We start from the raw sequence: 16,177 nt of genomic DNA, 5'->3' as shown, positions 1-16,177 counted from the left end.
AATGGGTCCATCTGTACTGTTAGCAGCTTAAGTTTGTTTCTTGCCAAAGATAATGGAATTTAGCAAGTAAGTCACATGCATTCTAAGCAAAACTAATAGTTCCCTTTATATTTTTTCACCATTCCATCACATCTCCACATAAATCACGAAGAACAGGTCAATAAAATAAGCTTGTTGCAAATAACAATAACTTTAGTAATTTAAGGAGCTTATGACAAAAGTACAAACCACTGTTTTCCTTTTTGATGAAAACTTTTCATTTTGTTGCATTGTATCATACAATTAATGCAGATAGGAGATGAAAATGGGCAGCAGATCCAGCACCACATAGAGCAAAATGGGCTAAATTCCCTTTTAGTCTTACCTCATACTTTGTACATTGAAACCTGCTATTTGCTGCATATCGCAATCATGAACGGCCAAAATTTTCTACATATGATACAACAACATTGCCCATGGGAATGAAAAAAATTCACTAAACAATAGAAACATTATGCAGTTTTATTCACCAAGAAAATTAATATAAAATAGCAAAAAACATTAGTAAACTGTGTAATAAGGAAACCGCTCACACACAGCTTTGCTGTGGAAGTTCTGATAACCAGGAAGGTAAATAATGACGGTTCTACTGTAAATGTAAACAGGTCTGTACCCACAATGCATAAGAGCAGGGCTCTCAGCAAAGAAAAAGATGAAACAAACAGTGGTCAATATTGCGGGGTTCTGGTAACTGAAATTTTCGTAATTTCAAACAGTGATCCCAGTTTTGTTAGATACATCTGACTATAGTGTTAGTCTGGGGGCACAGGCCACGATCTGACTGAAGCCTTAGCCAAGGGAGATGAATAAACTATGAATACTAGCAATTTGTTTTCCTCTTCCCTCCCAATTAAAAGAGTACTTCAAAGGAACAGGAGGGTTTGTCTCTCTAATGCTCTACCAGGGGCAATCTAGCATTACACGACCTCTCAAAATCACTGTTCATGCTCAATTTTACAGATGGTAAGTTACTGCAAAAATTAGCTTTCTCTGGTCTAATTACTACAGCTATAAACTGCTAAATGTCTGTTGAATAAAACCAAAGAGCTTTAAAAGATTTCATGATTTAGTTTATTTCCGCAGGAGAAAATTTAAATTAAATTCCTGAAATATTTAAAGAAATTATATAACACTACATAATGGGAACAAACTAAATTGTGTTATAATATAGCTAGTTTTAATGAAGCAACAGCTCTTCAAGCATGACACAATGGAAAAGAAATTTCTCAGCTACTTTACTTAAGCGTTTCAAGCTTTGAAACCTGGTACGCACTTTTCAATACTCAAATCATTATTACCCCCCTACCACTATTACAACTCTACTGGAACACATTGGAACAATAAGACAATTCTTCTCTGCCCCTTTAAAACTACACCATTAGAGTACGAGGCACGTTCCTTCACACAAATCCCCATTGGAGTACTAAACTCTGCTTCGCCTCTCTACACTACTGGTGCTTTAAGTGCTGCTTCTCCTTATACCCCTCTCCTACTGATAGCTATTTATTCCCCATTATTCGTTTGCACTCAACCACAGGTTCTCCCACATAACTTTTGCCCATCTAAGTAATAGGCCCTGCTTCCTGCATCCCAACCACTTGGAATCATATGCATTTCTCTGGTCACTCCTACCCCACCTCATTGAAGCAAAAGGTCCTACACATTAAAATAACATTGAAATATTTCTAAAAAATATAATAAACTATATACAAATGAAAGTTTCACTTCTTATTCATCACTAAAGGATTTAATGCAGATTAAATGTAACTTTTCACAATAGACAACTTGTCACAAATATCTTTCATTGTTGTGTTTTTTCCACATTTGTTCAAATTTCATGGAATCTGACTGCCATTTCTCCATCATTTTTCTTTCAGATTTCTAGCATCTGTAGTATTTTGCTTTATACTTGCATTTAAAACATTACTGAAGTTATTACAGTGGTTAAAGTAATTAAGGCCCCATTGCATACCAAAAAATCATAAATCTTCATTTGAAGAATCTGACCCATTAAAAAAATCTCCGAGAACCATCTAATATCAGGATGTTTTATTTTTCACAGGCTGGCTAATTTCAGAACTACAAGGCACATGTACTCTTAACAGTAACGTACAATCTTCTTCCTGATTGCCATTTACAGCCAAAATTTGGGTGCAAAGACTGGCAAATTTGTAGCCCACCAACTAGACATTCATTAAATTAAAACTCAGGTGTGAAATAGCTTTGCATTGGACATTAGGAAATTTGAGATTCCTTTGCTTCAACCTGCATAAGGAAAAAACAAGCTCTGCAATTTCTCTCCTGTTTTACATTCAGTATAGCAATTTTTTCATATTAAAAGCTTATTTGATTATACACACACAAATATAACACTCAGCTTCCTTTTATTTTTCCTTTCCTGGAAATTTGAACCCTGGTTATGGAAGCGCTCCATGGGTGCTGTTTGCCCTCTGGTATCTCTTCCAAGTAATTGCAATTCATACATGAACCTCAAGATCAAATTTGCATTAGCACACAGTGATCAGGATTGGGGACATGAATTATTCCCACCCAGCCCAGGAATGGAAAAAGGTTCAGTTGGAAAGCTCATCAACCTAAAAGGGTGACTCTGCTTCTCACTCCACCTGACTTGCGTATTTCCGATATTTTCTGTTTTTATTCCACGAATGAAGTTTTCTGTTGTAATTCTCCAACTACTGCCTTAATTTCTGTCTGCCTTCTCATGTGGATGCTGTACTATTCAAAGAGCAGGACAGCTCCCCTGATGTCCTGGCCGATATTTATCCTTCAACCAATACCACCAAAACAGATTATCTGGTCATTTATCTCACTGGTTTTTGAGGATCTCATGCACAAATTGGTGCCACATTTGCAAAGATCAAAAGGGTTTCATTAGCTGTAAAGCACTGGAACACGAGTAGGCTATTTAGTCCCTCGAGCGCATTCTGCATGGCTGATCTGTGACTTAACTTCATATACCCGCCTTTGTTGCATATCCCTTAATACCTTTGGTTTGCCCCATATCCCTTCATACCTTGGGTGAACAGTAATCTATCAACCTTAGTTTTAAAATTAACAATTAATCTAGCATCAATTCCCATTTGCAGAAGAGTGTTCCAAACTTCACGCAAAAGGTGGTAGAAGTGCTTCCTAATTTCACTTCTGAAAAGTCTGACTCTAATTTTTAGACTGTGCCGCCTAGTCCTATACTCCCTAACTAGCAGAAATAATTTCTATCTACCCTATCTGTTCCCCTAAATGTCTTAAAAACTTCGATCAAATCACTCCTAACCTTCTAAATTCCAGGGAATAGAGCCCGAGTTTGTTTAATCCTTCCTCGTAGCTTAACCCTTGGATAACCTAGGTATCATTCTACTAAATCTACACTGCACTCTCTCCAAGGCCAATATATACTTCCTAAGGTGTGCTGTGCAAAATTGCTCACAATATTCCAGGTGTAGTCTAACCAGGGATGTGTATAACCTGAAACGTTAACTGTTTCTCTCTCCACAGATGCTGCCAGACCTGCTGTGTATTTCTAGCACTTTCTGTTTTTACTTCAGATATCGAGCATCTGCAGTATTTTGCTTTTATTTTGTGTAGCTGAAGCATGACTTCTACCCCCTTGGATTCTAATCCTCTTTATATAAAGGCTAGTATTCCAACGTCCTTTTTGATTGTTTTCTCTACCTATTCATGCCATTTTAATGACCTGTGTACCTGGATCCGCACTTTGGAACATCTTGAGGATGTGAAAGATACTATACAAATGCAAACTCTGTTTAACATAGCATGCGCATGAAATTGAACATGGAGCCTTCTGGTCAGTATGGTTCAGCTATATGCTTAATAAGTTTGTTGAGTTTTCAGGGAACAATTGTAGTTTCTTTTCATCAACTGAGAAAATGAATTTGAAATGAAGCAATTTTTTAAAAATGAGGCAATTATAAAATCTCACTGAAGTACTCCAACTATAACTAGACTGCACACTGTATTAAGTAATTGCTCTTTCAGCAAATAAACACTAATCCAGCAACGTTGGTAAAACTTTAAAATCATACATGGAAAACTAACTCAAAAGCTAAAGCCAAATTCTAACCGCCAAAAATTAAATTGTTCAAAAACAATCAAACTTTAAAAGACTGCACATGACAATTTCAATTTTTTCTTCACATTAAGTGTTGCGACAACAAACAATAAACCCTTGTAGTAATGGAATTAGAAAGCATTTGTTTGATTCCTTTCAGGAACTATTTGACCCACTTAATAAAACAATTAGTGTTTAAGGATGTGACTTAAATGTTGTTACCCAATTAACAAAGCAAGGACCAACTATGCAAGAATTCCTACAATATCCAATTTGCCAACTACACAAATGAGATAATTTTGACTCTCAAAATCAATGATAGATGCATTTTTCTGACATGAACCCAACATCAGGTGACAGTCTATTCTGCAAGTCAACTATAGTTTTGATTTGCATATTTTCAATATTTACTAAATGCAATTCACAACTTTTTTAAAGAATCAAACTGCTTTATGGGATCCAGTAGCTCCACTGATAAGTCACCAACTCCTAAGCTCCCATTGAAACTGCAGCTTCAATTATCATTTGAATTTGCTCACAATACATGAAGCAATAAAATCAAATGGAGCTGTTTTATATTTGTCTTTTGAACTGAAGGCAGGTTTGAAGCAAGTGTTAATATTGAAAAATGCATAATTGCAATAATTGTCAGCATTGCAGTTTGTGTAGCATAAACTTTTACCAATATTTAATATTTGGGATTGCCTATAATATGGGATTTAAAGTCATTTCTCTTCAAAATCTCAAACTAACTTTCTTCCATTGATACATTCTTCCCACCAGTTTCCAAAAATGTTAGTTCTTTCAGCAAAGTCAAAGTTCAATATTTTCAGCCAGATAAACTCCTTTTCATCAGAGAGTAAATACAAATACTATTCAAACAGCTCTTACGCTGCATTTTTAGTTCTTGCAGCAATCTAATACCTACAACTAAATCAGTTTTATTAAATTATACGAACTGATAAAACCAGTTTTCAAAATATTGTTTCTTAGTGAAAACAGATTAACATGCACCAGGTTAACATTTAAACATAAGAACTGAAACACTTTCTTTAGTATTCTTTTCCTTGTCTAATTTGCCTTCTCCAGCCTTGTTCTCGACCTGCCACACCCTCCTCCCCCAACAACCCCGGTCAGATTTTTTTTTTAAAAAGAGACAGTTTGGTTCTCATCTGCTTTAGTGGTTTGTAAATATTTTCTAAGCTTTCAGTTCAGCACCAGCATAAAGGAGGGCAAGGAGGACAGTTGCACAGCCTGTTACATGTCTACTTAACAACTGCTGCCAGTATTTCCTTCCTAAACTTTGCCCACCAAAGCATTTCTTACACACATCTCTCCTGATGTTGCTGTTATTCAACTATTATCTACATTCATTTCTCCATTGGTCACATTTTGCACATCTATGTACATTCTTTGCATCACAATGCAGAAATAATCACTTGCAATTCAGACTGTAGTGATTAGGACATTTGCCTGCAGCTGTATTTGAAGACAAACAGAACTCAGTACAGCTTGAAATACACTAACAGGATTACACCAAAAAGTAATCTCTCAGCTTGTGCTGTACTGTCAAGAATAGTACTGTCAAGACTGAGCTGTATGTACTGTCAAATGGCACAAACTGGGCTGCAGCACACAGAGCAAGAGGAACACTGAGCCTGGAGATCAATCAGGATGCTTTGTCAGAAATACACTCTCATCATTGCTATCAGCATACATTTACTTCCACCAAGGCCTGGCTTCATCAGCACCCCTTTTCCATTCCCCTAATTAAACCTTCATACAGCCTCATCTCGGACGAGGCACCATTTATGCCCCTTGCCCCACAGTTAACTCTTTAGGTGAGATGTCACATCTACCCCATTCCTCCTTTGGAATATTCCCTTCAATATATGCCATCTTTGTCCATTATCCCCGCAGGTAATCTCTTCAGTTAGATGACGTCTCAGCTATGTTTTCTCCAAGATGAACCGGAGATAAACCCTACCTCTGCTCTATTCGTCCAGTGTAAACCCCTCAGACAGTCCCACAACTTATAATTCCCCCATGAGGTATCCAGTCAAATAGACCCGATCTACGCCTTTTCTCCTGGGATGTGCCTTTAGATAGACCCAGTCTCTGCATCTACGTCACCAGCGTAATCTCTTCAGACAGATTTTATATCCCTGGGGAGTAACCTCAGACAGGCACCTATCTCTACCCCATTCTTCCTAGGGTGCACTCTCAGACAAACCCTGTTTCAACAACTATTTCTTCAGAGTAAACCCTCAAACAGATACAATAGTTGCTCAGTATAGCTCTGGATGTCCTGTTAGATAGCCACTCTCTGCCCCACGCCCTGAGGTGTCTCCTCAGACAGCCCCTATGTTTGCCATACACAGCGCAATCCCTCTTATCCTCTCTTTTCTACATCCATACACTCCCCCCAAAGCACATCATCATTGCTCCATTCCAGAACCACACATCATTTCTCGATTTCCCAGAGTGTAATGCCACAAACAAAAAGTCTTTATTTCCCCCCTTTTATCTCTTCAATGTCTTTGCGACATTGCCCAAGAAACCCCAGGGAAAGCCTGTGGTTGCTCGACTCCTCCCCCAGGTGTAACTCTCAGACACACCATGTCTCTGCTCCATTCCCCACAGTGAAACCCTCAGACAGACCATGTCTCTGCTCCATTCCCCACTGTGTAACCCTCAGACACACCATGTCTCTGCTCCATTCCCCACAGTGAAACCTCAGACACACCATGTCTCTGCTCCATTCCCCACTGTGTAACCCTCAGACAGACCATGTCTCTGCTCCATTCCCCACAGTGAAACCTCAGACACACCATGTCTCTGCTCCATTCCCCACTGTGTAACCCTCAGACAGACCATGTCTCTGCTCCATTCCCCACAGTGTAACCTCAGACACACCATGTCTCTGCTCCATTCACCCAGTGTAACCTCAGACACACCATGTCTCTGCTCCATTCACCACAGTGAAACCCTCAGACAGACCATGTCTCGGCTCCATTCCCCACAGTGCGACCCTCAGACAGACCCATGTCTCTGCTCCATTCTCCTCAGTGAAACCCTCAGACAGACCATGTCTCTGCTCCATTCCCCTGGTGTAACCTCAGACAGACCATGTCGCTGCTCCATTCCCCTGGTATAACCTCAGACACACCATGTCACTGCTCCATTCCCCTGGTGTAACCTCAGAAACACCATATCTCTGTTCAATTCCCCTGGTGTAACCTCAGACACACCATGTCTCTGCTCAATTCCCCTGGTGTTACCTCAGACAGACCATGTCTCTGCTCCATTCCCCACAGTGTAAGCTCAGACAGACCATGTCTCTGCTCCATTCCCCCAGTGTAATCTCAGACAGACCATGTCTCTGCTCCATTCCCCAAGTGTAAGCTCAGACAGACCATGTCTCTTCTCCATTCCCCAAGTGTAATCTCAGACAGACCATGTCTCTGCTCCATTTCCCACAGTGTAACCTCAGACAGACTGTGTCTGTGCTCCATTTCTCACAGTGTAACCGTCAGACAGACCATGTCTCTGCTCCATTCCCCAAGTTTAAGGTCACACAGATGTCTCTGCTCCATTCCCCACAGTGTAACCCTCAGACACACCATGTCTAAGCTCCATTCCCCCAGTGTAACCTCAGACAGACAATGTCTCTGCTCCATTCCCCTCAGTGTAACCCTCAGACAGACCATGTCTCTGCTCCATTCCCCTCAGTGTGACCCTCAGACAGACCATGTCTCTGCTCCATTCCCCTCAGAGTAACCCTCAGACAGACCATATCTCTGCTCCATTCCCCTCAGAGTAACCCTCAGACAGACCATGTCTCTGCTCCATTCCCCTCAGTGTGACCCTCAGACACACCATGTCTCTGCTCCATTCCCCTCAGTGTGACCCTCAGACACACCATGTCTCTGCTCCATTCCCCTCAGTGTGACCCCTCAGACAGACCATGTCTCTGCTCCATTCCCTCAGTGTAACCCCTCAGACAGACCATGTCTCTGCTCCATTCCCCACAGTGTAACCCTCAGACAGACCATGTCTCTACTCCATTCCCCACAGTGTAACCCTCAGACAGACCATGTCTCTGCTCCATTCCCCACAGTGTAACCCTCAGACAGACCATGTCTCTGCTCCATTCCCCACAGCGTAAACCTCAGACAGACCATGACTCTGCTCCATTCCCCACAGTGTAACCCTCAAACAGACCATGTCTCTGCTCCATTCCCCTGGTGTAACCTCAGACAGACAATGTCTCTGCTCCATTCCCCACAGTGTAACCCTCAGACACACCATGTCTCTGCTCCATTCCCCACAGTGTAACCTCAGACACACCATGTCTCTGCTCCATTCCCGCCGGTAACCCCTCAGACAGACCATGTCTCTGCTCCATTCCCCCAGTGTAACGCTAAGACACACCATGTCTCTGCTCCATTCCCCCAGTGTAACCTCAGACAGACCATGTCTCTGCTCCATTCCTCACAGTGTAACCCTCAGACAGACCATGTCTCTGCTCCATTCCCCACAGTGTAACCTCAGACAGACCATGTCTCAGCTCCATTCCTCAAGGTGTAACCCTCAGACAGACCATGTCTCTGCTCCATTCTCCCCAGTGAACACCTCAGACAGACCATGTCTCTGCTCCATTCCCCACAGTGCAACCTCAGACAGACCATGTCTCTGCTCCATTCCCCTCAGTGTAACCTCAGACAGACCATGTCTCTGCTCCATTCCCCTCAGTGTAACCCTCAGCCACACCATGTCTCTGCTCCATTCCCCTGGTGTAACCTCAGACAGACCATGTCTCTGCTCCATTCCCCACAGTGTAACCTCAGACAGACCATGTCTCTGCTCCATTCCCCACAGTGTAACCTAGACAGACCATGTCTCTGCTCCATTCCCCACAGTGTAACCTCAGACAGACCATGTCTCTGCTCCATTCCGCCAGTGTAACCTCAGACACACCATGTCGCTGCTCCATTCCCCAAGTGTAAGGTCACACAGAAGATGTCTCTGCTCCATTCCCCAAAGTGTAACCGTCAGACAGACCATGTCTCTGCTCCATTCCCCCAGTGTAACCTCAGACACATGTCTCTGCTCCATTCCCCGTGTAACCTCAGACAGACCATGTCTCTGCTCCATTCCCCACAGTGTAACCCTCAGACACACCATCTCTCTGCTCGATTCCCCCAGTGTAACCTCAGACACACCAAGTCTCTGCTCCATTCCCCTGGTGTAACCTCAGACACACCATGTCTCTGCTCCATTACCCACAGCGTAACCCTCAGACAGACCATGACTCTGCTCCATTCGCAACAGTGTAACCCTCAGACACACCATGTCGCTGCTCCATTCCCCAAGTGTAAGGTCACACAGACCATGTCTCTGCTCCATTCCCCACAGTGCAACCCTCAGACAGACCATGTCTCTGCTCCATTCCCCCAGTGTAACCTCAGACAGACCATGTCTCTGCTCCATTCCCCCAGTGTAACCTCAGACAGACCATGTCTCTGCTCCATTCCCCACAGTGTAACCCTCAGACACACCATCTCTCTGCTCCATTCCCCACAGTGTAACCCTCAGACACACCAAGTCTCTGCTCCATTCCCCTGGTGTAACCTCAGACACACCATGTCTCTTCTCCATTACCCACAGCGTAACCCTCAGACAGACCATGACTCTGCTCCATTCCCCAGTGCAACCCTCAGACAGACCATGTCTCTGCTCCATTCCCCACAGTGTAACCTCAGACACACCATGTCGCTGCTCCATTCCCCACAGTGTAACCTCAGACAGACCATGTCTCTGCTCCATTCCCCACAGTGTAACCTCAGACAGATCATGTCTCTGCTCCATTCCCCACAGTGTCACCTCAGACAGACCATGTCTCTGCTCCATTCCCCACAGTGCCACCCTCAGACAGACCATGTCTCTGCTGCATTCCCCCAGTGAAACCTCAGACAGACCATGTCTCTGCTCCATTCCCCCAGTGTAACCTCAGACAGACCATGTCTCTGCTCCATTCACCACACTGTAACCTCAGACACACCATGTCTCTGCTCCATTCCCCTGGTGTAACCTCAGACAGACCATGTCTCTGCTCCATTCCCCACAGTGCAACCCTCAGACACACCATGTCTCTGCTCCATTCCCCCAGCGTAACCTCAGACACACCAAGTCTCTGCTCCATTCCCCCAGTGTAACCTCAGACACACCATGTCTCTGCTCCATTCCCCCAGTGTAACCTCAGACAGACCACGTCTCTGCTCCATTCCCCCAGTGAAACCTCAGACAGACCATGTCTCTGCTCCATTCCCCTCAGTGTAACCTCAGACAGACCATGTTGCTGCTCCATTCCCCACAGTGTAACCTCAGACAGACCATGTCGCTGCTCCATTCCCCACAGTGTAACCTCAGACAGACCATGTCTCTGCTCCATTCCCCACAGTGCAACCCTCAGACAGACCATGTCTCTGCTCCATTCCCCACAGTGAAGCCTCAGACAGACCATGTCTCTGCTCCATGCCCCACAGTGTAACCTCAGACAGACCATGTCGCTGCTCCATTCCCCAAGTGTAAGCTGACACAGACCATGTCTCTGCTCCATTCCCCCAGTGTCACCTCAGACAGACCATGTCTCTGCTCCATTCCCCCAGTGTCACCTCAGACAGACCATGTCTCTGCTCCATTCCCCACAGTGTAACCCTCAGACACACCATGTCTCTGCTCCATTCCCGAGGTAACCCCTCAGACACACCATGTCTCTGCTCCATTCCCCACAGTGAAACCTCAGACAGACCACGTCTCTGCTCCATTCCCCACAGTGTAACCTCAGACAGACCATGTCGCTGCTCCATTCCCCAAGTGTAAGCTGACACAGACCATGTCTCTGCTCCATTCCCCCAGTGTAACCTCAGACAGACCATGTCTCTGCTCCATTCCCCCAGTGTCACCTCAGACAGACCATGTCTCTGCTCCATTCCCCCAGTGTCACCTCAGACAGACCATGTCTCTGCTCCATTCCCCACAGTGTAACCCTCAGACACACCATGTCTCTGCTCCATTCCCCACAGTGTAACCTCAGACAGACCATGTCTCTGCTCCAACCCCCACAGTATAACCCTCAGACAGACCATGTCTCTGCTCCATTCCCCACAGCGTAACCCTCAGACAGACCATGTCTCTGCTCCATTCCCCACAGCGTAACCTCAGACAGACCATGTCTCTGCTCCATTCCCCTGGTGTAACCTCAGACAGACCATGTGTCTGCTCCATTCCCCACAGTGTAACCTCAGACAGAACATGTCTCGGCTCCAACCCCCACAGTGTAACCATCAGACAGACCATGTCTCTGCTCCATTCCCCACAGTGTAACGTCAGACAGACCATGTCTCTGCTCCATTCCCCTGGTGTAACCTCAGACAGACCATGTCTCTGCTCCATTCCCCTGGTGTAACCTCAGACAGACCATGTCTCTGCTCCATTCCCCTGGTGTAACCTCAGGCAGACCATGTCTCTGCTCCATTCCCCTGGTGTAACCTCAGACAGACCATGTCTCTGCTCCATTCCCCTGGTGTAACCTCAGACAGACCATGTCTCTGCTCCATTCCCCACAGTGTAACCTCAGACAGACCATGTCTCTGCTCCATTCCCCACAGTGTAACCCTCAGACAGACCATGTCTCTGCTCCATTCTCCCCAGTGAACACCTCAGACAGACCATGTCTCTGCTCCATTCCCCACAGTGCAACCTCAGACAGACCATGTCTCTGCTCCATTCCCCTCAGTGTAACCTCAGACAGACCATGTCTCTGCTCCATTCCCCTCAGTGTCACCCTCAGCCACACCATGTCTCTGCTCCATTCCCCTGGTGTAACCTAAGACAGACCATGTCTCTGCTCCATTCCACCAGTATAACCTCAGACACACCATGTCTCTGCTTCATTCCCCCAGCGTAACCTCAGACAGACCATGTCTCTGCTCCATTCCCCACAGTGTAACCTCAGACACACCATGTCGCTGCTCCATTCCCCACAGTGTAACCTCAGACAGACCATGTCTCTGCTCCATTCCCCACAGTGTAACCTCAGACAGATCATGTCTCTGCTCCATTCCCCACAGTGTCACCTCAGACAGATCATGTCTCTGCTCCATTCCCCACAGTGTCACCTCAGACAGACCATGTCTCTGCTCCATTCCCCACAGTGCCACCCTCAGACAGACCATGTCTCTGCTCCATTCCGCCAGTGTAACCTCAGACACACCATGTCGCTGCTCCATTCCCCAAGTGTAAGGTCACACAGAAGATGTCTCTGCTCCATTCCCCAAAGTGTAACCGTCAGACAGACCACATCTCTGCTCCATTCCCCCAGTCTAACCTCAGACACAACATGTCTCTGCTCCATTCCCCACAGTGTAACCCTCAGACACACCATCTCTCTGCTCCATTCCCCTGGTGTAACCTCAGACACACCAAGTCTCTGCTCCATTACCCACAGCGTAACCCTCAGACACACCTTGTCGCTGCTCCATTCCCCAAGTGTAAGGTCACACAGACCATGTCTCTGCTCCATTCCCCACAGTGTAACCTCAGACAGATCATGTCTCTGCTCCATTCCCCCAGCGTAACCTCAGACAGACCATGTCTCTGCTCCATTCCCCACAGTGCCACCCTCAGACAGACCATGTCTCTGCTGCATTCCCCCAGTGAAACCTCAGACAGACCATGTCTCTGCTCCATTCCCCACAGTGTAACCTCAGACAGACCATGTCGCTGCTCCATTCCCCAAGTGTAAGCTGACACAGACCATGTCTCTGCTCCATTCCCCAAGTGTAACCTCAGACAGACCATGTCTCTGCTCCATTCCCCCAGTGTAACCTCAGACAGACCATGTCTCTGCTCCATTCACCACACTGTAACCTCAGACACACCATGTCTCTGCTCCATTCCCCTGGTGTAACCTCAGACAGACCATGTCTCTGCTCCATTCCCCACAGTGCAACCCTCAGACAGACCATGTCTCTGCTCCATTCCACCAGTGTAACCTCAGACACACCAAGTCTCTGCTCCATTCCCCCAGTGAAACCTCAGACAGACCATGTCTCTGCTCCATTCCCCTCAGTGTAACCTCAGACAGACCATGTTGCTGCTCCATTCCCCACAGTGTAACCTCAGACAGACCATGTCTCTGCTCCATTCCCCACAGTGTAACCTCAGACAGATCATGTCTCTGCTCCATTCCCCACAGTGTCACCTCAGACAGACCATGTCTCTGCTCCATTCCCCACAGTGCAACCCTCAGACAGACCATGTCTCTGCTCCATTCCCCACAGTGAAACCTCAGACAGACCATGTCTCTGCTCCATGCCCCACAGTGTAACCTCAGACAGACCATGTCGCTGCTCCATTCCCCAAGTGTAAGCTGACACAGACCATGTCTCTGCTCCATGCCCCACAGTGTAACCTCAGACAGACCATGTCGCTGCTCCATTCCCCAAGTGTAAGCTGACACAGACCATGTCTCTGCTCCATTCCCCCAGTGTCACCTCAGACAGACCATGTCTCTGCTCCATTCCCCCAGTGTCACCTCAGACAGACCATGTCTCTGCTCCATTCCCCACAGTGTAACCCTCAGACACACCATGTCTCTGCTCCATTCCCGAGGTAACCCCTCAGACACACCATGTCTCTGCTCCATTCCCCACAGTGTAACCTCAGACAGACCATGTCTCTGCTCCAACCCCCACAGTGTAACCCTCAGACAGACCATGTCTCTGCTCCATTCCCCACAGTGTAACCCTCAGACAGACCATGTCTCTGCTCCATTCCCCACAGTGTAACGTCAGACAGACCATGTCTCTGCTCCATTCCCCTGGTGTAACCTCAGACAGACCATGTCTCTGCTCCATTCCCCTGGTGTAACCTCAGACAGACCATGTCTCTGCTCCATTCCCCTGGTGTAACCTCAGACAGACCATGTCTCTGCTCCATTCCCCACAGTGTAACCTCAGACAGACCATGTCTCTGCTCCATTCCCCACAGTGTAACCTCAGACAGACCATGTCTCTGCTCCAACCCCCACAGTGTAACCCTCAGACAGACCATGTCTCTGCTCCATTCCCCACAGCGTAACCCTCAGAAAGACCATGTCTCTGCTCCATTCCCCACAGCGTAACGTCAGACAGACCATGTCTCTGCTCCATTCCCCTGGTGTAACCTCAGACAGACCATGTCTCTGCTCCATTCCCCTGGTGTAACCTCAGACAGACCATGTCTCTGCTCCATTCCCCTGGTGTAACCTCAGACAGACCATGTCTCTGCTCCATTCCCCTGGTGTAACCTCAGACAGACCATGTCTCTGCTCCATTCCCCACAGTGTAACCTCAGACAGACCATGTCTCTGCTCCATTCCCCTGGTGTAACCTCAGACAGACCATGTCTCTGCTCCATTCCCTCGGTCACCCCTCAGACAGACCATGTCTCTGCTCCATTCCCGAGGTGTCCAATCCCTTCACTTAGAGCTTGTGTTGCTGCTCTCTTCCCTCAGGTGTGTGGATTGTTCAGCCTCCCCAAGATTTTTCCGTTTCCTCCAGCTTACCTGGGAAAGAGTGAGTGTTTGGCACTGCTGACTTCAGCAACCTCCCCATTCTCCTCTTCTTACTCCGGCTCCAAGTCCAGTGCGCACCCGACGGCCGGGAGGAGCAGCAGCAGCAAAACACCGCGAGAAGAAGTGCGCGCGGGCACAGGGACTGAGCGCCCGCTCGCGGGCACTGGCGCTGGAGCGCGCCCCCACCCCACGGGCGCAGGAGTTGGGGCGCGGCTTGGGACGCGCCAATATAGCGGGAGCGCGTGACTCTGCTTCTGCCAGAAGCTGTACAAAACCGCATTAATGGCAAGGAACTGATCAGAAGGAAAAAGGAACAAAAACTCAGTATAAAGCAATCAGATTTCTCTGTCCTCAGGAAGAACTATCACTAATCACCAGGGAATGTGATTTGTTGCCGCTGACATCCATTGGCAACCACACGAATCTGTACATTTACACCGTGTGACACAATGCTGCATTAAAAATCCTGGAAATCGTGAAAATGCTGGCTTCTGAAATGTTCTGAGTCTTTAAAAAAACTGATCGCGCAAATAAAATTCTCAGATGTTTTTATTCTAAGAACGGCATGGCAAAATCTATCTGGGAGTATCTTAATTATTCAGTCAGAGGTCACATCATTTGGTTTAAGAATGTTACATGGATATCCCGCCCTTTACTAAAACAGATTATCTAGTCATTACTTTGCTATTTGTTGTAAGAATAGAAAAGCAAAATATTTTTTAAAAGGTGTGCAACTTGTAAGTGTCGATGTTCAAAGAGACTTGGGTGTGCTTGTCCAAGGAATACAGAAAGTTAACAAGCAGGTACAACAAGCAATTAGGAAGGCAAATGGCCTTTATTGCAAGGGGATTGGAGTATATGAATAAGGAAGTATTGCTGCAATTGTACAGGGTTTTGGTGAGACCACATCTGGAATACTGTGTGCCGTTTTGGTCTCCACATTTAAGCAAAGGTTCACTAGATTGGTCCCTGGGATGAGGGGGTTGTCCTATGATGAAAGACAAAGTAAATTAGGCCTGTATTCTCCAGAGTTTGGAAGAATGAAAGGTGATCTCATTGAAACATATAAGATTCTAAAGGGGCTGAATAGGGTAGATATTGAGAGATTATTTCCGCTGGTTGGGAAATCTAAAACACGGGGGCACAGCCGCAGGATAAGGGGCTGATCATTTAGGACTGAGATGAGGAGAAATTACTTCACTCAAGGGATTGTCAATCTTTGAAATTCTCTACCCCAGAGGGTTTTTTTTTTTTTTTTTGGTATTGTTTTCATTCTAATCTACGATTTTTTTCTGTTTCATTAATATGTTTGATATTTTCGGGTCGGGTCGGGTCAGGCATTTAAAAAAATTAAAGGACTCGGGCCCGTGTCGGTTCGGGTTGGCTGTTGTCAGGACGGGCCTGGGTCGGGTTTTAATTTGATACCCGAG

General features: G+C 46.0%; 1 protein-coding gene across 2 annotated transcripts in view; it reads right to left on the bottom strand.

Annotated features, from left to right (window-relative positions):
• dagla (diacylglycerol lipase, alpha) overlaps positions 1 to 14,830 on the bottom strand; it is a 450,361-nt gene extending 435,531 nt beyond the window's left edge. For both annotated transcript variants that reach the window (XM_068046193.1, XM_068046192.1), the window contains exon 1: positions 14,739 to 14,830. The gene's annotated coding sequence lies outside the window, so the exon portion shown is untranslated. The remainder of the gene's footprint in view (positions 1 to 14,738) is intronic.
• Between the last annotated feature and the right edge of the window lie 1,347 nt (positions 14,831 to 16,177).

Source organism: Heterodontus francisci, chromosome 14, assembly GCF_036365525.1.
Source record: "Heterodontus francisci isolate sHetFra1 chromosome 14, sHetFra1.hap1, whole genome shotgun sequence".
In the NCBI taxonomy this organism is placed as follows: domain Eukaryota; kingdom Metazoa; phylum Chordata; class Chondrichthyes; order Heterodontiformes; family Heterodontidae; genus Heterodontus; species Heterodontus francisci.
This window is presented reverse-complemented; position numbering and strand designations above follow the sequence as displayed.